Genomic DNA, 25,589 nt, shown 5'->3' on the forward strand with positions numbered 1-25,589 from the left:
GTATGTCGTTGAGCAGAGATATTGGCATTGGTCTATCCGTATCGATGGTAGTGGGATATTAAAATCAAAATACAGGTACTTATACCCAGATACAATTCTCGCGTGCTCATTTAACATCAATAATATGAAAATGTGTGTAATAATTGTAATCTTTATTGTAATTATACGTTTTATAGTGATGCTACGAGGGGTAGGGGTGTATGAGAGAATGCCCCCCCCCCCCTCGCTTTTCAATTCAATCATAATATCCTTAGTGAGGGGTTTTGATATTGGCAAATTTTACGATAAACATGAAAATAGTATTTGTGTGTGTGTGTTGATGGTAATTACAACATGTTCCCAATGTACACCGGCACTCTTCACTTCACTGCAAATTTGTTGTTGTGGGAGCGCTAAACGTATTGGCCACATAAATAGTAATCTTTTGAAAATATGTGAGATATTCATTGAAATATGAATTAATTACCAATGTACACATGTGTGTATTCGTGTTATTACCTGTGGCGGAAGCGCCCGTTTCTGAATTTTGTTTTACAATAATGATTGCAACCAGGCAGTTCGGAAAATTATTGAACATTTAAAATGTAAGGATTGTCTTGGCCGCAAAAAGAGAGGAATAAAAGTGCATGTGTAGTTCGAAGCAGTGCTGAAAATGTAAAATATTTTAAAGAAGTCTGAGACACCTCTAGTATTTTTTACGAATTGAATACAGTTTTGATTACACTGTGCGACAAAATAATTTTTTTTCCAATAATTACAGGAAAATCCTGCAGATTATGAAAATGGAGCTAACAAGCAAAAATAAAACATTAAGTTCGGCCGGGCCGAACTTTTAATACCCTCCACCTTAGGGTAAAGGAAACATTTTTGTATAAAAGTATCTGAATTCAAGGGTGTTTTACCAGTAAGACCTTTTGCATAATGCTGTTAAACTTATCAAAAAACCTTCAAATGACAGAGGCCGTTATATGGGGCCGCACTAAAACGGGAACGGGAACAGACAATTTTATACTTCAAGGATTGCCATCTATCAAATCTTATAAAAGACCAAATTTGAAACAATTATGTGGGTAAATGTGACTAGGATTATCAAAATACGGAATATCGGTGGGTATCCTTATATGTGCGTTATAAGAAAAAGTAGAACTGAATATTTAATGTTCTGCCCATTATGAACTAAAAATATCAATTTTTATTAAAATATCGAATATCGGCCGGTACCGATATATGGGGGATATACCAAACCTGGACATCTACATACGATGTTTCACCACTCGAGCTAGAACCCATTATGACCTACAAATACCAATTTTTAGACAAATCCGTGAAAAAATGTGGCAATAATCAACAAAATACCGAATATCGAAAGGTAGGCTAGAACCCATTATGACCTACAAATACCAATTTTTAGACAAATCCGTGAAAAAATGTGGCCAAAATTACCAATATACCGAATATCGGGAGGGACCCTTGTATGGGGGCTATACCAAATCGTGAACCTATACATACAATATTTCGTCGCACGAGCTAAAACCCATTATGACCTACAAATACCAATTTTTAGACAAATCCATGAAAATATGTGGAAAAATCATCAAAACACCGAATATCGGGAGGTGCCGTTATATGGGGGTTATACCAAAACCTGGACATATACATACAATGTTTCACCACTCGAGCTAGAACCCATTATGACCTGAAAATACCAATTTTTAGACAAATCCGTGAAAAAATGTGGCAATAATCAACAAAATACCGAATATCGAAAGGTACCGTTATATGGGGATTATACCAAAACGACCGATATATCTCATTTTCAATACCAACCATCCCAAACACCAATTGTATTGTTCTACTCAATTTTGACGCTCTACGTCAAAAAATGTGGGCTGTATCGTGATTTCGAAAGAAAGACGGACATCGTTAAATCGACTTAGAATCGACCTAAATTCAAGGGGCAAGTTCTTCCAACATCCACATTTTTTGAAATTTTCGGATTCAGATTTCTAGGAATTAGTTGACTTCTGGTATATGAATTAAATATCGTTTTAATTACAGTGTGCGACAAAATTCAGGTTTTCCAATAATTCCTGCTGATTATGAAAATAAAGTTAAAAAGGGTAAAGGCACGCGTCACCCAAAACGACTTTTTGTTTTTTTTTTCAAATATGGCTAAAAAGTCCATTTAGATGGAAATTAAAATATTTTACAAAATTATTTGTTATAATCCTAATCCTATGTATATATTTTAGAAGTAAAAAAAAAACAACTTCATCCGTGACAATGTTGCCCCGCGGGAACATTGCCGTGACCAGGATTCGAACCTGGGTTACTACGGCCACAACGTAGGGTCCTAACCACTAGACGATCACGGCTATATGAAGTCTTGCCCAATCACCATCAAAATTATTTTTTCAAAATTATTGCCAAAAATGTGCAAGCCAAAAAAAGTGAGTGTAAAATCTGTATCAGGCAGGCAATCCAACCAGTTTGCTGAACATAAATTAGAGTAATAACAATTAGATTATCTTTTCAAACAAGTAAAATATAGGTAGGGAGTAAAAGCTGACAATGTAAGCTCTCTACACAACTAAGGCAAAGAAGGCAAACATTTCAGACAAAAAAGTTGGAAACATAGGAGAGGTAAAGGTGTTTAAGTATTAAACAAGTAAAAGACAGTAAAAAAAGGCCTCACACCACTTTGCATATTTAGTTGAGCTATCGATAACAAAAAAAAAAAAACGTTTTTATGGGGAATTTATTTAAATTAAATCATACCAAATATGATCGATTTTTAATGGGTATTATGACTATAATTTGAAGCCGAAAGCAAATTATATATATAAAGGAATATCTTCCCCCTAATTTTTACTAAATTTGATTATGGCATTTGTGTTTCAACCGCTATTCATCAAAATGCATCCTATTTGAACTGATATTTTTAGGCTGAAATCAATTGAAGGGAGCTACATTCAAAACTGAACCAGTCTCCGTAAAATTTTGGAGAAGTATTTCTATGCTGTATCTGATTGATAGGGTCAAAAATCGTTGTTGGATGAATCATATATATGGGATATGTAGCAATATCTGAACTGATTTTCACAAAATTCGATACTCTTTTTTCTAGGCTGAATTTTTCGTATATGCCAAAATAAGTTCAATTCGGGCTTATATTAACCATTTGGCGCACAATAAACTTGTAATCGAGTTAAGATGTATATGGGAGCTATATCCAAATCCGAACCGATCTCGATAAAAGTTGGCAAAGGTATATCTGAGCTGTATTTGATACATTTCCCCTAATATCGTTGTTACGGATTCCATATTACGGCTGTGAAGGAAAAAATTAAATATCGGACGAATAATACATATGGGAGCTATAGCTATATCTCAACCGATTTTCACCAAGTGCCAATTTTAATCCTATTGCGATTAATATTATACATTTGGTGGACAATGAATGGCAAATCGGACTAAGATATATGGGAGCTAAATCTAATTTTTGATCAAGGACGAACCCTATGTCCTTGGGCCAAACAATTATTTGTGGACAATTTCATCTCGATCGGGCAATAAATGCGACCTATTTACAAAATTGAAATAATATAAAAATAAATGGATAGACGGATGGACATGCATAAATCTATTCAGAATGTTATTTTATTAGGATCATGAAAAGGAACTATGGGTTTATCCCGCTACCTTTTCTATGTTACAAATAAATGCACAAAGACGTAATATCCTGTACCACACTGTGGCGTGGGTAACAAAGTGAATAACAAGTCAACAGTGATTGACTATTGACAGAGAAGAATAGGGCCTGAATTCGCCTTTATTGTGACTTTATAAAATTTGCCTCAAAATGCTAAAAATGGGGTTCGATGTGAGGGTAGTTCTGTGTCAAATTTTAAAGATCTATAATTTTTAAACATAATTGCTCTCTTCCAAGACTGCAAGAATGTGATCATTCTTGCAGGTTCTGGAACAGGGCAAATGTTACAGAGTTGCACAGACAAACTGAGACTAATTTACCCATTTTTTAGTTAAGTATAAAAATTTCACCCGTGACAAAGTACATTCGATGAACTTTGCCGTGACCAGGATTCGAACCTGGGTTACTACGGCCACAACGTAGGGTCCTAACCACTAGACGATCACGGCTATGTGAAATTATAATGGAATGATAACAAAAGAACTTTTAATACCCTCAACCATTTTGAAGGATCTTGAAAAAAGAAAAAAAGTCGAAAATACCATTTAAAGGAAAACCGTTATATGGAGAAGACGTGGAACAATATAATTATTTTTTTTGTTATAATCTGTAGTACCGATTCCGAACTTCGAATACGAAATTTGAAGCAATTTCGTTGAATATTGTTGCTAATATCATCAAATTTGAAACAATTCCGGTGAATAATGTTACTAATATCGTCAAAATACCGTTATACGTGGGCTATACGAAGACGTGGACATGCAAAGACAATTTTTCGTCATAGGATCTAGTACTCATTATGGGATTCAAATTTTAAACAATTCCGGTCAAAAATGTCGCTTAAATCATCAAAATACGGGGGTACCGTTATAGACAATTCTCTTCCTGTAGGTAAAGTACTCAGAAGGAACTACTGGTGTGGATTTTGAGACAATTCCATTGAAAAATGTGCTAAAATTAAAATACAGAATATCGGGAGGCACTGTTTTATGGAGAATTTACGGTATCGTGGACATATATATATATATATATACATTTCTCTTCCAGGGGGTAAAGTACTGATAAGGAACTCATTGCGTGAATTTGCAGATAATTCCATTGAAAATTTTTGGCCACAATCATCAAAATACCGAATATCAGAAGGTACCGTTATATGGGAGATATACAATATCGTGGACCTATATAAACCATCCTCTTCCAGGGGGTAAAGTACTCACAAAGAACACTTTATGTGGATTTTCACACAATTCCATTGAAAAATTTGACTCCAATCATCAAAATAACGAATATCGGGAGGTATATGGGGTATATATATCTTGAACCTATATAGAATATTCTCTACCAGTGGGTAAATTACTGAGAAGATACTCCTGGTGTGTATTTTGAGACAATTGCATTGAAAAATGTGCCTAAAATAATCGAAATACAGAGTATCGGGAGGTACCGTTATATGGGGAATATACGACATCGTGGACCTATACAGACAATTCTCTTTCTGGGGATAAAGTACTCACGAAGAATTTCATGTGTAGAATTTAAGACATTGAAAAAAGTGGCTAAAATCATCAAAATTCCGAGTATCGGGGGTACCATTATATGGCGACTATACAAGAGTTACAAACGGAATGACGAACTTAATATAAAAAAACAATATAAAAAGTGTATGTTAAAAAAATGCCAGTCATACTAGACAATTACGCTTAATGAACTAGTTTAAGCCCTATTCCATTTTGGTTTAAATTGCATTTATATTTTTTTCTATATCGAAACTTCATTTTTTTATTTCCAAATTAAACTCAACATTGGCAAGATTTCACATAGCCGTGATCGTCTAGTGGTTAGGACCCTACGTTGTGGCCGTAGTAACCCAGGTTCGAATCCTGGTCACGGCAATGTTCCCACGGGGAAACATTGTCACGGGTGAAATCAATTTTTTTCTTATCGATGGATTTTAAATAGTTATATCCCTTCTAATGTAGATTAAAAAACAAAACATCTCGATTTCAATATTCTTCTGTATTGGTACTAGGTATTGCTGGTTACAGATCACAAGTATTTGTTCAAAACAATTTTTTGGTACTTTAAAAATAACCTTATTTTCGAGGAGTATTCATTCAATCCAAGTTCTCTTCTCATTTAAAGTTGATACAAAAAATACAAGCTAATTCGATGCTTACTTCTTCTTGCACTTTCGAAAAGACATTTCATTATTATATAAAACATTTCATATACGTATTAGGCTTTAATTTATTCATACCTCGGAGAAAGCGCATAGCAGTGAACCCTCAGAGTTTTCTGAATAAATATCTATGTTTTTTTTTATAAATTTCCCAACACGTTGTCTAAGTGCAGTGTGTCTGTTATAAAAATTGCTGTAACTTCTCTCCGTGACAAAGTCCCTGCTGTTGGAGAACTTTGCCGTGACCAGGATTCGAACCTGGGTTACTACGGCCACAACGTAGGGTCCTAACCACTAGACGATCACGGCTACGAGAAGCACATCCAATCGTCTGTTAATTTTCAATTTTCTAATACAACTTCTTTGGCATTGAAAAATATTCGAAAAAGGGGGTATTAAAAAAATAATAACCAAAAAGTGAATTACTATCCTAACATTGAGAAAATAAGAAGTAATAAATTATGCAATTCATTACCACTTTTTTCTATTGGCTTGTCTAACGTTTAAGTAACGGTAAATTAAGACTTCACCGTAGTAACCCAGGTTCGAATCCTGGTCACGGCAATGTTCACACGGAACATTGTCACGGGTGAAGTACTTTTTTATTGAAAATAAATATTGAAATAAAAAGAAATATAATTTACTAAATAATAGAAATAATAAAATGTATAGAAGAAAGCTTTTATATGATAAACCATTTATGGGAGGCCTTATTATATTTTCCCTGAAAAACGCTGAAATTGGGAGTCAATGTAAGGGTAGTTCTGTGTCAAATTTCAAAGATCTATTATTTTAAACATAATGCATAATGTACACTCAATTCCTTGATTTTTAACTTTACATAGGCTATTACCTGGTATAATTCATTCCCAGAGTCGCACAGATAAATTGAGATTAATTTAACCATTTTTTGTTAACTATAAAAATTTCACCCGTGAAAAAGTCCATTCGATGAACTTTGCCGTGACCAGGATTCGAACCTGGGTTACTACGGCCACAACGTAGGGTCCTAACCACTAGACGATCACGGCTATGTGAAATTGTAAGAGAGCGATAACAAAAAAATATATATGTGTGTTCATAAAAAAACACAACATAATGAGTACATATTGAGGAAAATGCCAGTCATGCTAGACAATTACGCTTAGTGAACTAGTTTAAGCGCTATTTAATTTGCTTTAAATTGCATTTATATATTTTTTTCTATTTTCAAAGCATAATTTCTTATTTCCAAATTAAATCGACCTTGGCGAGATTTCACATAGCCGTGATCGTCTAGTGGTTAGGACCCTACGTTGTGGCCGTAGTAACCCAGGTTCGAATCCTGGTCACGGCAATGTTCCCACGGGGAAACATTGTCACGGGTGAAATGTCAGAGTCGTCTTTTTAATTTGAGCAGTAATAGATATTCAATTAGTGGTAATTCTAAAATGGATTACGAATTTCCCCTGCAAGCCCCCAATTTAATGTGAAGTAATAACAAGATACTGATGCTGCCTTAATAAGGAAAATTATATGCATATTTTAAAGGAATTCCATTTTATTAGGTTGATTTGTATTACAACACGTACGCACTTTCCACATTTTTTTTTAAATTTTAAAGTGTAGAATAATTTAATACAGAGTTTTGTTCTGGTAATCATAATACACCGCCTATTATGTGTTTTCAATATTTTGTTCATATATTAATTTAATAAACACTTCTTGAGTCGGGAAAAACTAAAAAACTCGAAAAAAGTTTAGTATTTTCCCCTGATGTCGACAAAGCCAATTTTCATACGGACCAGCTAGCATTATATAAATTTTCTCTCAGCTAATGGTACATCGAGATTTCGCATAGCCGTGATCGTCTAGTGGTTAGGACCCTACGTTGTGGCCGTAGTAACCCAGGTTCGAATCCTGGTCACGGCAATGTTCCGCATTGGAAACATTGTCACGGGCGAAATTGCTTTTTATTGAAACATATATGCATAAAATGTGTAATATATGTAACATAATGCAGTCGAAATTTTCATAGGAAATGATCCATATAATAAGGGTTTGTAGGTTTTAAAGTTATTCTACATCTAACTTACAAAAGTGTTGATTTTTTTTATTTATTTTGTATAACTCTATTTTCAAACCTCAATCGTAGCTACCAATTTCTCAAGATTTCGCATAGCCGTGATCGTCTAGTGGTTAGGACCCTACGTTGTGGCCGTAGTAACCCAGGCTCGAATCCTGGTCACGGCAATGTTCCGCATTGGAAACATTGTCACGGGCGAAATTGCTTTTATAATCTCCATCATGGTATGGTCATTCCGTTTGTAACACCTCCGAATATACGATTTAGACAAAGTATACACAGGGTGAGATGAAAAAACTGCAATTAACTTCAAATTGCTGTCATTTCTAAGCCACTCGTCCGACAGCTGTTAAAAGTATTCCAGTGGCAGCTCACTATATTGTTTACAAACGTACAAAAGCATTACGGTGAGAATTTTCCAGAAAAAAAAAAAGTTATTCGTGATGGAATTCAAGCGTAATAGTGTGATTTCTTTACATTTGGCTAGAAAACCACAAGTGGCTATCGTTAGAACACTCCAGCATTTAAATGTGAATAAATTTTTTGTGTCTCGTACCATCGCTTTTTACCGTGATACTGGTAGCGTAGCCCGACGTCAAGGAAGTGGATGGAAGAAAACAGTAACATCAGCAGAAATGGTTCGAAAAGTAAGTGAAGCGACTTGATCGAAACCCGCGTCGCAGTGGCCGAAAAATGATTCGTGAGCTGAACATATTGCAAATATTGAAAAATGAGTTCGGGGTAAAGCCATTGAAATTCCAAAAAGTGCAAGAACTTACATCGTAACAGAAAGAAAATAGAATCAGAAGAGCTAAAGAGTTGCTTCGCTTGGCCGAAAGTGGTGAACTGTCGAATTTGGGTTTATCCGATGAGAAAAACATTCGTTGTCCAGCATTTTGTAAACAAACTAAATGATCGTGTTTACTTGCCAAAGAGGTCAGCTGAAAGTGTGCACCTTCGGTTACAAAATGAGGTTCCTCGCTTCATTTCCAGCACTCAATGACCACCAAAATGTAAAAATTATGGCGTTTTACTTTGTTGCAGTTTTTTTATCTCACCCTGTATTCTTGATCAGCGTAAAATTCTAAATCGATTTCGCGATGTCCGCCTGTCTGTGGATGTATCCCTCTGTCGAAGTGAGATAGAAGGCTAAATTGTTGCACACGTGTATATTTTGCCAGTACGCCGGTTAAGTTCGTTAACGGTCCATGTCGGTCCCTTTCTTTGTATAGCCCCCATATTATTACGTCCCGATATTCGTTATTTTGATGATTTAACATTATTAACCGGAATTGCTTCAGTTTTCGTATTTAAAGTGCGTAATGTAAATGACAACCTATGACAGAAAATTATCTATGCAGGTCCACGTCTTCTTATAGCCCACATACAATGATACCTCCCTTTATTTGATATTTTGATGATATTAGCGACATTGTTTAACGGAATCGTTTTAAATTCCGTATTTGAAGTTCGAAATTCGTTCTACAGCATATGACAAGGAATTGAGTTCAGGTCTTCGTATAGCCCCCATATAACAGTACCTTCATTTATTCGGCATTTTTATGATTTTAGCGATATTATTCACCGGAATTTCGCATTCAAATTTCGCATTTGAAGTTCGGAATTGGTACTACAGCCTATGGCAAAAATTACTTATGAAGGTCCACGTCCCATATAACGGTTTTCATTGAAGCTTTATTTTTCGTTTTTTTTTTATTTTTTCAAGTTCCTTCCAAATGGAATAATGAGTTCGGCCCGTCCGAACTTTGCTGCATTTTTACATTTGTATCATTGTTTCTCCCCCTTCAATAACGGCGGAAGCTTCTAAGGCCATATACTTTTGCAGCGCAAAATTCTAAGTCGATTTAACAATGTTCACCGGCCTGGCCTGTCTGTTGAAACATTAGTATGGTTTCTGCCCCAATATCCAATTGAATATGAATTTTTATTTGCCAAAACGTTAGAATGGACTCATTTTCAGTGTAGCCCACATAAATGTACCTCAGATTTAAAGCCTTGGAATGTTCCAGAATTGGTTGTAAGTTCATGATTCAAATTCTCCAAGTATATATATTTAAATTTACCAGATTTTTACAAAAAGAAACTTACGGTTTCACATCAATCCGTGATACGCCATGACCAGGAATCGAACCTGGCTTTCTATGCTTAGCCACATAGTGTCCTGACCACTGGACGATCATGGCTAAATGTAATCACATTACATGGCTAAATAAAAGATATTGTTAAATGCAACTTTTATAGTAGTTATTGTACAGGTAAGCATCGTATAACGCGATTGATTAAACATACAATGCGAATGATATATAAACCGCTCAAACATTAATATTTCAGAAACTTATGTAAGTAAAACAACATATTTCCAGGACAAAATTTCATTTGAACCTACTACCAAGTCCTTATGGCTACTTGTTTCACTAGTGGAGGCTTATCTGTAGCCATTCAGTCTAGCGAAAAACTAGTTTTGCACATTTCTATCTAAAACAATGAACTTGAATTTTCAGCATCAATTGCACACGACAGCATCAGAGCTTAAAGACAACCGCACGCTATTTCTTGCCATTCAAACCTGGGTTTCGCTCAACGCCAATGGCATAAATGCTTAGGTTAGGAATTGAAATCAAAGGGGAATAGAAATTACAGAAAATAACAAAACAATTCATTTGAAATCGGTTAAAGGTGTTTTTTTTAATGTGATACAGTAAACTCAGTTTAACAAACCAAATATTTTGGTACCTATTGGTGGATCTGAATCGAACATTTTTTGGCGAGAAGAGAACAAACCTACCTCGAACCCCAATTGTAAAGTTTCATCTAATTTTGTTCGAAATTGTGGCAGAAACCTTCAAAATACCATAAAAACGGAGGTACGGTAGGTAAATCGAACATTTTCTGCAAGGAGAGAACTTACCTACGGAGAACCCCATTTGTTAAGTTTCAGTTAATTTGGTTGGAAATTATGGCAGAAACCTTTAAAAATAACGAAAATCGGGAGGTGCCGTTATATGGAGGCCATACCTATTGGTGGATTTGAATCGAACATTTTTTGGCGAAAAGAGGAAAGACCTACCGCGAACTCGAGTCAAGTTTTATCAAATTTTGTTTTAAAATGTGGGAGAAACCTTCAAAATACCATAAATCGAGAGGAACCGTTATATGAAGGTCGTACCAATTAGTGGACCTGAATCGAACATTTTCTCCAAGAACAGAACTGACCTACCGAGTACCCCAATTGCCAAGTTTCATGTATTTTGGTTGGACATTGTGGTGGAAACTTTAAAAATAATATAAACAGGGAGGTACCGTTATATGGGTGCCATGCCAATTGGTAGACCAAAATCGAATATTTTTTGCAGGTAGAGAACAGACCTACCGAGAACCCTAAACGTAATGTTTCAGCATATTTGGTTGAAAATTGTGGCAGATACGTCAAAATACCGAAAATCTGGAGGTGCCGTTATATGGAGGCCATACCTTTTGGTGGATTTGAATCGAACATTTTTTGGCGAAAAGAGAACAGACCTACCTCGAACTCGAATTGTCAAGTTTTATCAAATTTTGTTTTAAAATGTGACAGAAACCTTCAAAATACCATAAATCGGGATTAACCGTTATATGAAGGCCATACCAATTAGTGGACCTGAATCGAACATTTTCTCCAATAACAGAACTGACCTACCGAGTACCCCAATTGCCAAGTTTCATGTATTTTGGTTGGACATTGTGGTAGAAACCTTAAAAATAATATAAACAGGGAGGTACTGTTAAATGGAGGCCATAACAATAACTGGATTTGAATCGAACATTTCCTGCAAGGAGAGAACTTACCTACGGAGAACCTCAATTGTCAAGTTTCACCATATTTGGTTGGAAATTTTGGTAGATAAAATAAAATACCGAAAATCTGGAGGTGCCGTTATATGGGGGCTATACCTAAACGTATATCAATCAATATAACCTATATTCAATACCAATCAGCCTGCATGTAATATAAAACTTTGTGCCAAATTTCAAAGCTACAGATTAAATAATGTGGACTCTATTGTGATTTTCACAGACGGACGGACGGATTTCCACAGACGGACGACACAAATTTTTACGCTGATCAACCGGTCGCCGTTGAAAAATATAATGTAAAGTTAAAATTAAATATATCGATCTACTCTTTCCAGTACTTCCAAAAGGAAATACCAAATTTTTAAAAATTCATCCATATATATTTTATGAAAAGAATTGAAAACCTGATATATCTCTCACTTTTTTAGACTTAGATCAGGAGTGAATATGGAAAACTGTTTCTCCTACCTCCGCTCATAAGGTCCGAATTTTGAATCCAATAACTCTTATAAAATTTCTCAGTTAGTTAGTTGTTAATTAGTGTTCAATATTTAAAAGCTTCGAAGGTCCCAATAGCACATCATCAGATATCACATGAAGATCTGTTGGTATAATCGTCCTAGCACCTCTCCCACAGATGATCAAAATTTTTAATGTACATAAATCTCGTAAAATGAGAATTTTTTCCCCAGCTGCCCTCCATTTCGAACTTTAAAATATTTCTTATGACATTAGATATAGTATAAAAAGTCCCCAAAGAGGGTATACATAAAAAATCGGCAAATGCTTTCTAACTTATTTATCAACTGAATTCGCTATTGAAGTTTGAATTGAAGTGTCAATCGAATCAGCCACATCAAATGCATTTCATTTAGTAAACGAACAATTCACCGTTTAAGCGTTGGCTCGCAACTATATATTGGGCGCCAACCGTACGCGGATTTCAGAAACATGACGTCGTAATATGTTCTATTATATATGTTATGGCTAATATGATTTCCCACAAGCCCGAGCAGTATTTTCGAAATTGTTTCGTGGATGTAGAATAAAGTGGCGTGCTTCGATGTTTGAACGATGACTGCTTGGGCGCCAGTCGCACTCTATTCAATAACAAAAAAGTCAAAATCTATAGCGTGTGACATTGAATTCCCTAAGTATGAATGATATGTTCCTTTCATTATTGTGTTTCATTCTTTCTTAATGGCGCTGATATTATAACTTCCTCTTTTTTTCAGAAATTGTAGGTGTCTTCAAATCTGTTTAATAATAAGACTTTCGAGCTTTAGGCCAGCGTATAATTTAATTTTACTTTTGATTTTTGAAAATTTTGAAATTGTATACATAATTACATCTTCATGGAATTTGTAAACATTTAACATTAACTTAACTTTAATATATGAAGAGATTCAATACCATATACGTCGATAGTTAATATTGCAGTATTTTTCTATTCAATAGCCTTAATACTTAACACATTGTTTTAAGAAGTTATAAGTACTACGTTCTATATTAAGCCGTTTTCACTTAAGCAGAACCAACTGTAATAGACAGCATAGTTCCATAATTGTAGATACTTTTCTCCATGCAGCCATACATTTTTACCTATGCATGTTCCGATTAATGTGCGGAAATATCTTGGCAACAAAAAAATCTTTTTTCTCAACATTTACACACACACACATTACACCGTGAGTATGCCTCTAAAGCTGATAGCAATTTATTGCTGTTTTGTTGTTGCTATGCCAGCTGCTGTACTAAGTAGTTTGCGTCATGCCACACCCCACATTCCGCCTTTCACTTAGCTGGGAATCAACGTTTGAAGTTTCATTCAAAGCGAAACCGAAAACCAGAAATAATCACGGCATTTATTTTTAGATACATGCTGGCAGCGAGAGAGAGGGGGAGAGAGTGAGTGAGTGTGTGGTGAATGTATGTTTTTTTTTAAATTGTTTACTGGATGGTGGTTGGTTGTTTGTGTTTTTTTTGTTGGCATATGAGTCATCATGTTTGTGCTGTGTGTTAGCCGCACCAGTTTGCATCGCCTCAATAGCCGTGATCGTCTAGTGGTTAGGACCCTACGTTGTGGCCGTAGTAACCCAGGTTCGAATCCTGGTCACGGCAATGTTCAAATGTAACATTGTCACGGAGGGGCGGTTTTTTTTTTTAAATTAATTATTTTAATCTTTAATAAAACAAAAATACTTTATAAAAAAATTGCAGAAATAAAGAGAGATAGATCGTAAAGAGGCGTTATTGGGTCCAATTTTATGTATTTTAAAATCGTTTCGGATTCTCTGAACGCAAACAATTTGCTCCAAAAAGTTAAAAAAAGCAAACCTATTATTTCTCTACATTTTTCTTAAATTTCGGCCTCTTTTACTACTTTTTTTGACAATTCGTCGAACGAATTATACAATTTTTGGTGGATTTAATGTTACCCGTTCGTCCATTGGTCTTTTGAAGAAAAGTTAGAGTTCGCAATATTTAATGAAATTAGGCACGGATATTTGTAGTACTCCTAGGATGTTTGGAATTGAAAAATGTTCGGTCCATGTTAAGTATAGCCGATACCTCCTGATTTTCGGTAGTTTGAAGATTTCAGCCAAAATGTTTAACCAAAACAGTTGACTATAAAAACATTCAAAAATATGCAAATTATTGTTCGATATTTTGAGGGCCTTTTCAGATTCAAATTCCAACCGATGTGATTGCACTCTGACATTTTTTACATTCGTCTAGGTTATGGATTAAGAGCATTTACAGGTTTTTAAAGGTCCTGGTAATATATTTCACCCAAAACAGAGGTAATTTCATATTTTTATGTCATGTTAATAAAAAATCTTAGAGAAAGAAAAAAATCTGGGTCGTAATTTTTGTATAGCTACCATAGAATCGTAAAGGCATATTACACTTTGCGACAGTATTTAATTTTTTATACCCTACACCACAAGGTGGTCAGGGGTAGACCCATAGTTCCTTTTGATTATCTGCATAGAATCACATTTTGAGTCGATTTATGTCCGTTCGTCCGTCTGTTTATGTATTTTTTTTTAACAAAGTACATGTCGCATTTATTGCCCGATCCAGATGAAATTTTGCACAACTAATTTGTTTGACCCAAGGAAGAAACCTATTGAGATTTGATATAATCGGTTAACATTTAGATATAGCTCCCATATTCACGTGTTATATAAGGCCAAATAGTATGACATTTTGCATATGAGTATGCCAAATTCGGTTCAGATATAGCTTTAGCTCCCATATATATGGTTCATCCGATTTGATATTTTTGTCCTCAGCAGCCGTAATATGCAATCTGTAACAACAAGGGAAATATATCAAATAGAGCTCAGAAAAACCGTTTCCAAATTTTATGGAGATCGGTTTAGATTTGGATTTATTGTGCACCACATGAGCAATATTAGTCCAAATGGGATGGGATGAGATGTCACTTACGGCCAAGTATGTAAAATTTGGTGAAAATCGGTTTAGATATTGCTACAGCTCCCATATAGATTGTTGATCCGATTTGTTATATTTCTTATTTTTTATATGAAGCACTACTAAATATGCAAAGGGATGTAGGGTATAACAAAGTCGGTCCGTCTGACTTTTAGACTTTCCTGACCGAAAGAGAGGACGCCAGGTTCCCCATCTTCAATTTTTTTTAATATTTCCAGTGTAAGATTCTTTTTAAACCTTACATTTAGGTATATAGAAACTATGAAAAAATTGCAGATAATAATTAAATATTATTTTCATCAAAAATATTAACTTTTAAGTGAGTCACCAAAGGGATTTTCTTGGTCCATTTTATATAGAGCTTTGAAAATTTATCAAGAGCTTTGGATTACTTCAAGAATCTTTGTTTTAAAATATGGACCATGTGGGTCCACTTTTTACAAATTTGTATTATGGAATCCTTTATGGTAAAAATCTTCAGATAGAAAGATCTCCGAAATGGCTACTATCTTGTAATTGTTAGTATATTTATTGCGCCCCGTAACGCCTGAATTGTTTTCGAAACACACTTTTGCGTAGTATCCTGCTCCATTACAAAAATGTAATATTTTAATTAAATAAAACAAATATGGATGCAATTTGATTTTTTTGCTAGAAACGTAGATCACAACACCTATCATCCTAAATAAGTTTCAATCTATTTTGCTTGTGACTGTGGCAGTCACTAAATATGTTATAATGTGTCTTTGGTATTACGAAGGGTTGTGAGATCAGAGAGATGATCGCATGTGCATAGCAAGGCCACAAACCACAAAATTACTTATACGTTTCAGGTATAGATGGCATTACATGTGGAGATACTGTAGCTTTTGAATGGATAGAAATTTGTTTTTTGTGATTTGCATAAAAGTAGATTTAATAATGTCTGTCTGCTGAAATTAAGAAATATTAAAATTGCCTCCTTAAATATTGAGTTTTCGGCGATTTTAGCTATAATTTGTTATCACTTCCCTAAGCATGAATTATTCCATATTTTAAAATGGCCATAACACCTTAAATATTCAGTTTTCAGCGGTTTTTGCTATAATTTGTGATCACTTCTTTAAGCATGAGATATTCCATATTTTAAAATGGCCATAACTCCTTAAATATTGAGTTTTCAGCGTTTTTAGCTATAATTTGTGATCACTTTTTTAAGCGTGAAATAATCCGAAGTTTAAAGTGGCCAGAACTCCTTAAATATTGAGTTTTCAGCGTTTTTAGCTATCATCTGTGATCACTTTTTTAGACATGAAATATTTCAAATTTTAAAATGACCATAACTCGTTAAATATTGAGTTTTCAGTGTTTTTAGCTATAATTTGTGATCACTTTTTTAAGCATGAAATATTCCGAATTTTAAAATGGTCATAACTCCTTAAATATTGAGTTTTCAGCGTTTTTAGCTATAATTTGTGATCACTTTTTTAAGCATGAAATATTCCAAATTTTAAAATGGCCATAACTCCTTAAATATTGAGTTTTTAGGGTTTTTAGCTACAATTTGTGATCACTTTTTTAAGCATGAAATATTCCGAACTTTAAAATGGCCATAACTCCTTAAATATTGAGTTTTCAGCGTTTTTAGCTCTAATTTGTGATCACTTTTTTAAGCATGAAATATTCCAAATTTTAAAATGGCCATAACTCCTTAAATATTGAGTTTTCAGCGTTTTTAGCTACAATTTGCGATCACTTTTTTAAGCATGAAATATTCCGAACTTTAAAATGGCCATAACTCCTTAAATATTGAGTTTTTAGGGTTTTTAGCTACAACTTGCGATCACTTCTTTAAGCATGAAATATTCCGAACTTTAAAATGGCCATAACTCCTTAAATATTGAGTTTTCAGCGTTTTTAGCTATAATTTGTGATCACTTTTTTAAGCATGAAATATTCCAAATTTTAAAATGGCCATAACTCCTTAAATATTGAGTTTTCAGCGTTTTTAGCTATAATTTGTGATCACTTTTTTAAGCATGAAATATTCCAAATTTTAAAATGGCCATAACTCCTTAAATATTGAGTTTTCAGCGTTTTTAGCTATAATTTGTGATCACTTTTTTAAGCATGAAATATTCCGAACTTTAAAATGGCCATAACTCCTTAAATATTGAGTTTTCAGCGTTTTTAGCTATAATTTGTGATCAATTTTTTAAGCATGAAATATTCCAAATTTTAAAATGGCCATAACTCCTTAAATATTGAGTTTTTAGCTATAATTTGTGATCACTTTTTTAAGCATGAAATATTCCGAACTTTAAAATGGCCATAACTCCTTAAATATTGAGTTTTTAGGGTTTTTAGCTACAATTTGTGATCACTTTTTTAAGCATGAAATATTCCGAACTTTAAAATGGCCATAACTCCTTAAATATTGAGTTTTCAGCGTTTTTAGCTATAATTTGTGATCACTTTTTTAAGCATGAAATATTCCGAATTTTAAAATGGTCATAACTCGTTAAATATTGAGTTTTCAGCGTTTTTAGCAATAATTTGTGATCACTTTTTTAAGCATGAAATATTCCAAATTTTAAAATGGCCATAACTCCTTAAATATTGAGTTTCAGCGTTTTTAGCTATAATTTGTGATCACTATTTTAAGCATGAAATATTCCAAATTTTACAAAGGCCATAACTCCTTAAATATTAAGTTTTCAGCGTTTTTAGCTATAATTTGTGATCACTTTTTTAAGCATGAAATATTCCGAACTTTAAAATGGCCAGAACTCCTTAAATATTGAGTTTTCAGCGTTTTTAGCTATCATCTGTGATCACTTTTTTAGACATGAAATATTTCAAATTTTAAAATGGCCATAACTCGTTAAATATTGAGTTTTCAGTGTTTTTAGCTATAATTTGTGATCACTTTTTTAAGCATGAAATATTCCGAATTTTAAAATGGTCATAACTCCTTAAATATTGAGTTTTCAGCGTTTTTAGCTATAATTTGTGATCACTTTTTTAAGCATGAAATATTCCAAATTTTAAAATGGCCATAACTCCTTAAATATTGAGTTTTTAGGGTTTTTAGCTACAATTTTCGATCACTTTTTTAAGCATGAAATATTCCGAACTTTAAAATGGCCATAACTCCTTAAATATTGAGTTTTCAGCGTTTTTAGCTCTAATTTGTGATCAATTTTTTAAGCAAGAAATATTCCAAATTTTAAAATGGCCATAACTCCTTAAATATTGAGTTTTCAGCGTTTTTAGCTACAATTTGCGATCACTTTTTTAAGCATGAAATATTCCGAACTTTAAAATGGCCATAACTCCTTAAATATTGAGTTTTTAGGGTTTTTAGCTACAACTTGCGATCACTTTTTTAAGCATGAAATATTCCGAACTTTAAAATGGCCATAACTCCTTAAATATTGAGTTTTCAGCGTTTTTAGCTATAATTTGTGATCACTTTTTTAAGCATGAAATATTCCAAATTTTAAAATGGCCATAACTCCTTAAATATTGAGTTTTCAGCGTTTTTAGCTATAATTTGTGATCACTTTTTTAAGCATGAAATATTCCAAATTTTAAAATGGCCATAACTCCTTAAATATTGAGTTTTTAGGGTTTTTAGCTACAATTTGTGATCACTTTTTTAAGCATGAAATATTCCGAACTTTGAAATAGCCATAACTCCTTAAATATTGAGTTTTCAGGGTTTTTAGCTATAATTTGTGATCACTTTTTTAAGCATGAAATATTCCAAATTTTAAAATGGCCATAACTCCTTAAATATTGAGTTTTCAGCGTTTTTAGCTATAATTTGTGATCACTTTTTTAAGCATGAAATATTCCGAACTTTAAAATGGCCATAACTCCTTAAATATTGAGTTTTTAGGGTTTTTAGCTACAATTTGTGATCACTTTTTTAAGCATGAAATATTCCGAACTTTAAAATGGCCATAACTCCTTAAATATTGAGTTTTCAGCGTTTTTAGCTATAATTTGTGATCACTTTTTTAAGCATGAAATATTCCGAACTTTAAAATGGTCATAACTCGTTAAATATTGAGTTTTCAGCGTTTTTAGCAATAATTTGTGATCACTTTTTTAAGCATGAAATATTCCAAATTTTAAAATGGCCATAACTCCTTAAATATTGAGTTTCAGCGTTTTTAGCTATAATTTGTGATCACTTTTTTAAGCATGAAATATTCCAAATTTTAAAATGGCCATAACTCCTTAAATATTGAGTTTTCAGGGTTTTTAGCTATAATTTGTGATCACTTTTTTAAGCATGAAATATTCCAAATTTTAAAATGGCCTTAACTCCTTAAATATTGAGTTTTCAGGGTTTTTAGCTATAATTTGTGATCACTTTTTTAAGCATGAAATATTCCAAATTTTAAAATGGCCATAACTCCTTAAATTTTGAGTTTTCAGCGTTTTTAGCTATAATTTGTGATCACTTTTTTAAGCATGAAATATTCCAAATTTTAAAATGGCCATAACTCCTTAAATATTGAGTTTTCAGGGTTTTTGGCTATAATTTGTGATCACTTTTTTAAGCATGAAATATTCCAAATTTTAAAATGGCCATAACTCCTTAAATATTGAGTTTTCAGCGTTTTTAGCTATAATTTGTGATCACTTTTTTAAGCATGAAATATTCCAAATTTTAAAATGGCCATAACTCCTTAAATATTGAGTTTTCAGGGTTTTTAGCTATAATTTGTGATCACTTTTTTAAGCATGAAATATTCCAAATTTTAAAATGGCCATAACTCCTTAAATATTGAGTTTTCAGCGTTTTTAGCTATAATTTGTGATCACTTTTTTAAGCATGAAATATTCCAAATTTTAAAATGGCCATAACTCCTTAAATATTGAGTTTTCAGCGTTTTTAGCTATAATTTGTGATCAATTTTTTAAGCATGAAATATTCCAAATTTTAAAATGGCCATAACTCCTTAAATATTGAGTTTTCAGCGTTATTAGCTATAATTTGTGATCACTTTTTTAAGCATGAAATATTCCGAACTTTAAAATGGCCATAACTCCTTAAATATTGAGTTTTCAGCGTTTTTAGCTATAACTTGTGATCACTTTTTTTAACATGACATATTCCAAATTTTAAAATGGCCATAACTCCTTAAATATTGAGTTTTCAGCGTTTTTAGCTATAATTTGTGATCACTTTTTTAAGCATGAAATATTCCAAATTTTAAAATGGCCATAACTCCTTAAATATTGAGTTTTCAGCGTTTTTAGCTATAATTTGTGATCAATTTTTTAAGCATGGAATATTCCAAATTTTAAAATGGCCATAACTCCTTAAATATTGAGTTTTCAGCGTTTTTGGCTATAATTTGTGATCACTTTTTTAAGCATGAAATATTCCGAACTTTAAAATGGCCATAACTCCTTAAATATTGAGTTTTTAGCGTTTTTAGCTATAACTTGTGATCACTTTTTTTAACATGACATATTCCAAATTTTAAAATGGCCATAACTCCTTAAATATTGAGTTTTCAGCGTTTTTAGCTATAATTTGTGATCACTTTTTTAAGCATGAAATATTCCAAATTTTAAAATGGCCATAACTCCTTAAATATTGAGTTTTCAGCGTTTTTAGCTATAATTTGTGATCAATTTTTTAAGCATGAAATATTCCAAATCTTAAAATGGCCATAACTCCTTAAATATTGAGTTTTCAGCGTTTTTAGCTATAATTTGTGATCACTTTTTTAAGCATGAAATATTCCAAATTTTAAAATGGCCATAACTCCTTAAATATTGAGTTTTCAGCGTTTTTAGCTATAATTTGTGATCAATTTTTTAAGCATGAAATATTCCAAATCTTAAAATGGCCATAACTCCTTAAATATTGAGTTTTCAGCGTTTTTAGCTATAATTTGTGATCACTTTTTTAAGCATGAAATATTCCGAACTTTAAAATGGCCATAACTCCTTAAATATTGAGTTTTCAGCTTATTTGGCTATAATTTGTGATCACTTTTTTAAGCATGAAATATTCCAAATTTTAAAATGGCCATAACTCCTTAAATATTGAGTTTTCAGCGTTTTTAGCTATAATTTGTGATCAATTTTTTAAGCATGAAATATTCCAAATTTTAAAAAGGCCATAACTCCTTAAATATTGGGTTTTCAGCGTTTTTAGCTATAATTTGTGATCAATTTTTTAAGCATGAAATATTCCAAATTTTAAAATGGCCATAACTCCTTAAATATTGAGTTTTCAGCGTTTTAGCTATAATATGTGATCACTTTCTTAAGCATGAAATATTCCAAATTTTAAAATGGCCATAACTCCTTAAATATTGAGTTTTCAGCGTTTTTAGCTATAATTTGTGATCAATTTTTTAAGCATGAAATATTCCCAACTTTAAAATGGCCATAACTCCTTAAATATTGAGTTTTCAGCGTTTTTAGCTATAATTTGTGATCACTTTTTTAAGCATGAAATATTCCAAATTTTAAAATTGCCATAACTCCTTAAATATTGAGTTTTCAGCGTTTTTAGCTATAATTTGTTATCACTTTTTTAAGCATGAAATATTCCGAACTTTAAAATGGCCATAACTCCTTAAATATTGAGTTTTCAGCGTTTTTAGCTATAATTTGTGATAACTTTTTAAGCATGAAATATTCCAAATTTTTAAATGGCCATAACTCCTTAAATATTGACTTTTCAGCGTTTTTAGGTATAATTTGTGATCACTGTTTTAAGCATGAAATATTCCAAATTTTAAAATGGCCATAACTCCTTAAATATTGAGTTTTCAGCGTTTTTAGCTATAATTTGTGATCAATTTTTTAAGCATGAAATATTCCAAAGTTTAAAATGGCCATAACTCCTTAAATATTGAGTTTTCAGGGTTTTTAGCTATAATTTGTGATCACTTTTTTAAGCATGAAATATTCCGAACTTTAAAATGGCCATAACTCCTTAAATATTGAGTTTTCAGCGTTTTTAGCTATAATTTGTGATCAATTTTTTAAGCATGAAATATTCCAAAGTTTAAAATGGCCATAACTCCTTAAATATTGAGTTTTCAGGGTTTTTAGCTATAATTTGTGATCACTTTTTTAAGCATGAAATATTCCGAACTTTAAAATGGCCATAACTCCTTAAATATTGAGTTTTCAGCGTTTTTAGCTATAATTTGTGATCACTTTTTTAAGCATGAAATATTCCAAATTTTAAAATGGCCATAACTCCTTAAATATTGAGTTTTCAGCGTTTTTAGCTATAATTTGTGATCACTTTTTTAAGCATGAAATATTCCAAATTTTAAAATGGCCATAACTCCTTAAATATTGATTTTCAGCGTTTTTAGCTATAATTTGTGATCACTTTTTTAAGCATGAAATATTCCAAATTTTAAAATGGCCATAACTCCTTAAATATTGAGTTTTCAGCGTTTTTTGCTATAATTTGTGATCAATTTTTTAAGGATGAAATATTCCAAATTTTAAAATGGCCATAACTCCTTAAATATTGAGTTTTCAGCGTTTTTAGCTATAATTTGTGATCACTTTTTTAAGCATGAAATATTCCGAACTTTAAAATGGCCATAACTCCTTAAATATTGAGTTTCAGCGTTTTTAGCTATAATTTGTGATCACTTTTTTAAGCATGAAATATACCAAATTTTAAAATGACCATAACTCCTTAAATATTGAGTTTTCAGCGTTTTTAGCTATAATTTGTGATCAATTTTTTAAGCATGAAATATTCCAAATTTTAAAATGTCCATAACTCCTTAAATTTTGAGTTATCATCGTTTTTAGCTATAATTTGTTATCACTTTTTTAAGCATGAAATATTCCGAACTTTGAAATGGCCATAACTCCTTAAATATTGAGTTTTCAGCGTTTTTAGCTATAATTTGTGATCACTTTTTTAAGCATGAAATATTCCAAATTTTAAAATGGCCATAACTCCTTAAATATTGAGTTTTCAGCGTTTTTAGCTATAATTTGTGATCAATTTTATAAGGATGAAATATTCCAAATTTTAAAATGGCCATAACTCCTTAAATATTGAGTTTTCAGGGTTTTTAGCTATAATTTGTGATCACTTTTTTAAGCATGAAATATTCCAAATTTTAAAATGGCCATAACTCCTTAAATATTGAGTTTTCAGCGTTTTTAGCTATAATTTGTGATCACTTTTTTAAGCATGAAATATTCCAAATTTTAAAATGGCCATAACTCCTTAAATATTGAGTTTTCAGCGTTTTTAGCTATAATTTGTGATCAATTTTTTAAGCATGAAATATTCCAAATTTTAAAATGGCCATAACTCCTTAAATATTGAGTTTTCAGCGTTTTTAGCTATAATTTGTGATCACTTTTTTAAGCATGAAATATTCCGAACTTTAAAATGGCCATAACTCCTTAAATATTGAGTTTTCAGCGTTTTTAGCTATAATTTGTGATCACTTTTTTAAGCATGAAATATTCCAAATTTTAAAATGGCCATAACTCCTTAAATATTGAGTTTTCAGGGTTTTTAGCTATAATTTGTGATCACTTTTTTAAGCATGAAATATTCCAAATTTTAAAATGGCCATAACTCCTTAAATATTGAGTTTTCACCGTTTTTAGCTATAATTTGTGATCAATTTTTTAAGCATGAAATATTCCAAATTTTAAAATGGCCATAACTCCTTAAATATTGAGTTTTCAGCGTTTTTAGCTATAATTTGTGATCACTTTTTTAAGCATGAAATATTCCAAATTTTAAAATGGCCATAACTCCTTAAATATTGAGTTTTCAGCGTTTTTAGCTATAATTTGTGATCAATTTTTTAAGCATGAAATATTCCAAATTTTAAAATGGCCATAACTCCTTAAATATTGAGTTTTCAGCGTTTTTAGCTATAATTTGTGATCACTTTTTTAAGCATGAAATATTCCGAACTTTAAAATGGCCATAACTCCTTAAATATTGAGTTTTCAGCGTTTTTAGCTATAATTTGTGATCACTTTTTTAAGCATGAAATATTCCAAATTTTAAAATGGCCATAACTCCTTAAATATTGAGTTTTCAGGGTTTTTAGCTATGATTTGTGATCACTTTTTTAAGCATGAAATAGTCCAAATTTTAAAATGGCCATAACTGCTTAAATATTGAGTTTTCACCGTTTTTAGCTATAATTTGTGATCAATTTTTTAAGCATGAAATATTCCAAATTTTAAACTCCTTAAATATTGAGTTTTCAGTGTTTTTAGCTATAATTTGTGATCACTTTTTTAAGCATGAAATATTCCGAACTTTAAAATGGCCATAACTCCTCAAATATTGAGTTTTCAGCGTTTTTAGCTATAATTTGTGATCACTTTTTTAAGCATGAAATATTCCAAATTTTAAAATGGCCATAACTCCTTAAATATTGAGTTTTCACCGTTTTTAGCTATAATTTGTGATCACTTTTCTAACCATGAAATATTCCAAATTTTAAAATGGCCATAACTCCTTAAATATTGAGTTTTCAGCGTTTTTAGCTATAATTTGTGATCACTTTTTTAAGCATGAAATATTCCAAATTTTAAAATGGCCATAACTCCTTAAATATTGAGTTTTTAGCGTTTTTAGCTATAATTTGTGATCACTTTTTTAAGCATGAAATATTCCGAACTTTAAAATGGCCATAACTCCTTAAATATTGAGTTTTCAGCGTTTTTAGCTATAGTTTGTGATCACTTTTTTAAGCATGAAATATTCCAAATTTTAAAATTGCCATAACTCCTTAAATATTGAGTTTTCAGGGTTTTTTGCTATAATTTGTGATAACTTTTTTAAGCATGAAATATTCCAAATTTTAAAATTGCCATAACTCCTTAAATATTGAGTTTTCACCGTTTTTAGCTATAATTTGTGATCGATTATTTAAGCATGAAATATTCCGAACTTTAAAATGGCCATAACTCCTTAAATATTGAGTTTTCAGCGTTTTTAGCTATAATTTGTGATCACTTTTTTAAGCATGAAATATTCCAAATTTTAAAATGGCCATAACTCCTTAAATATTGAGTTTTCAGCGTTTTTAGCTATAATTTGTGATCACTTTTTTAAGCATGAAATATTCCAAATTTTAAAATGGCCATAACTCCTTAAATATTGAGTTTTCAGCGTTTTTAGCTATAATTTGTGATCACTTTTTTAAGCATGAAATATTCCAAATTTTAAAATGGCCATAACTCCTTAAATATTGAGTTTTCAGCGTTTTTAGCTATAATTTGTGATCACTTTTTTAAGCATGAAATATTCCAAATTTTAAAATGGCCATAACTCCTTAAAT

The 25,589-nt window shown here is 32.0% G+C and overlaps 8 non-coding genes across 8 annotated transcripts; 4 read left to right on the top strand and 4 right to left on the bottom strand.

Annotated features, from left to right (window-relative positions):
• Positions 1-2,303: 2,303 nt before the first annotated feature.
• On the bottom strand, positions 2,304-2,375 carry TRNAH-GUG (transfer RNA histidin (anticodon GUG)). Its single transcript has one exon. It is a non-coding gene; the product is annotated as a tRNA-His (tRNA).
• A 1,714-nt stretch (positions 2,376-4,089) lies between these two features.
• Positions 4,090-4,161, bottom strand: TRNAH-GUG (transfer RNA histidin (anticodon GUG)). Its single transcript has one exon. It is a non-coding gene; the product is annotated as a tRNA-His (tRNA).
• A 1,371-nt stretch (positions 4,162-5,532) lies between these two features.
• On the top strand, positions 5,533-5,604 carry TRNAH-GUG (transfer RNA histidin (anticodon GUG)). The gene has a single exon. It is a non-coding gene; the product is annotated as a tRNA-His (tRNA).
• A 524-nt stretch (positions 5,605-6,128) lies between these two features.
• TRNAH-GUG (transfer RNA histidin (anticodon GUG)) lies at positions 6,129-6,200 on the bottom strand. The gene has a single exon. It is a non-coding gene; the product is annotated as a tRNA-His (tRNA).
• A 650-nt stretch (positions 6,201-6,850) lies between these two features.
• Positions 6,851-6,922, bottom strand: TRNAH-GUG (transfer RNA histidin (anticodon GUG)). Its single transcript has one exon. It is a non-coding gene; the product is annotated as a tRNA-His (tRNA).
• A 233-nt stretch (positions 6,923-7,155) lies between these two features.
• On the top strand, positions 7,156-7,227 carry TRNAH-GUG (transfer RNA histidin (anticodon GUG)). Its single transcript has one exon. It is a non-coding gene; the product is annotated as a tRNA-His (tRNA).
• Positions 7,228-7,730: 503 nt separating this feature from the next.
• TRNAH-GUG (transfer RNA histidin (anticodon GUG)) lies at positions 7,731-7,802 on the top strand. The gene has a single exon. It is a non-coding gene; the product is annotated as a tRNA-His (tRNA).
• Positions 7,803-13,860: 6,058 nt separating this feature from the next.
• TRNAH-GUG (transfer RNA histidin (anticodon GUG)) lies at positions 13,861-13,932 on the top strand. The gene has a single exon. It is a non-coding gene; the product is annotated as a tRNA-His (tRNA).
• Positions 13,933-25,589: the final 11,657 nt, after the last annotated feature.

Source organism: Musca domestica, unplaced genomic scaffold, assembly GCF_030504385.1.
Source record: "Musca domestica strain aabys unplaced genomic scaffold, Musca_domestica.polishedcontigs.V.1.1 26, whole genome shotgun sequence".
NCBI lineage: Eukaryota > Metazoa > Arthropoda > Insecta > Diptera > Muscidae > Musca > Musca domestica.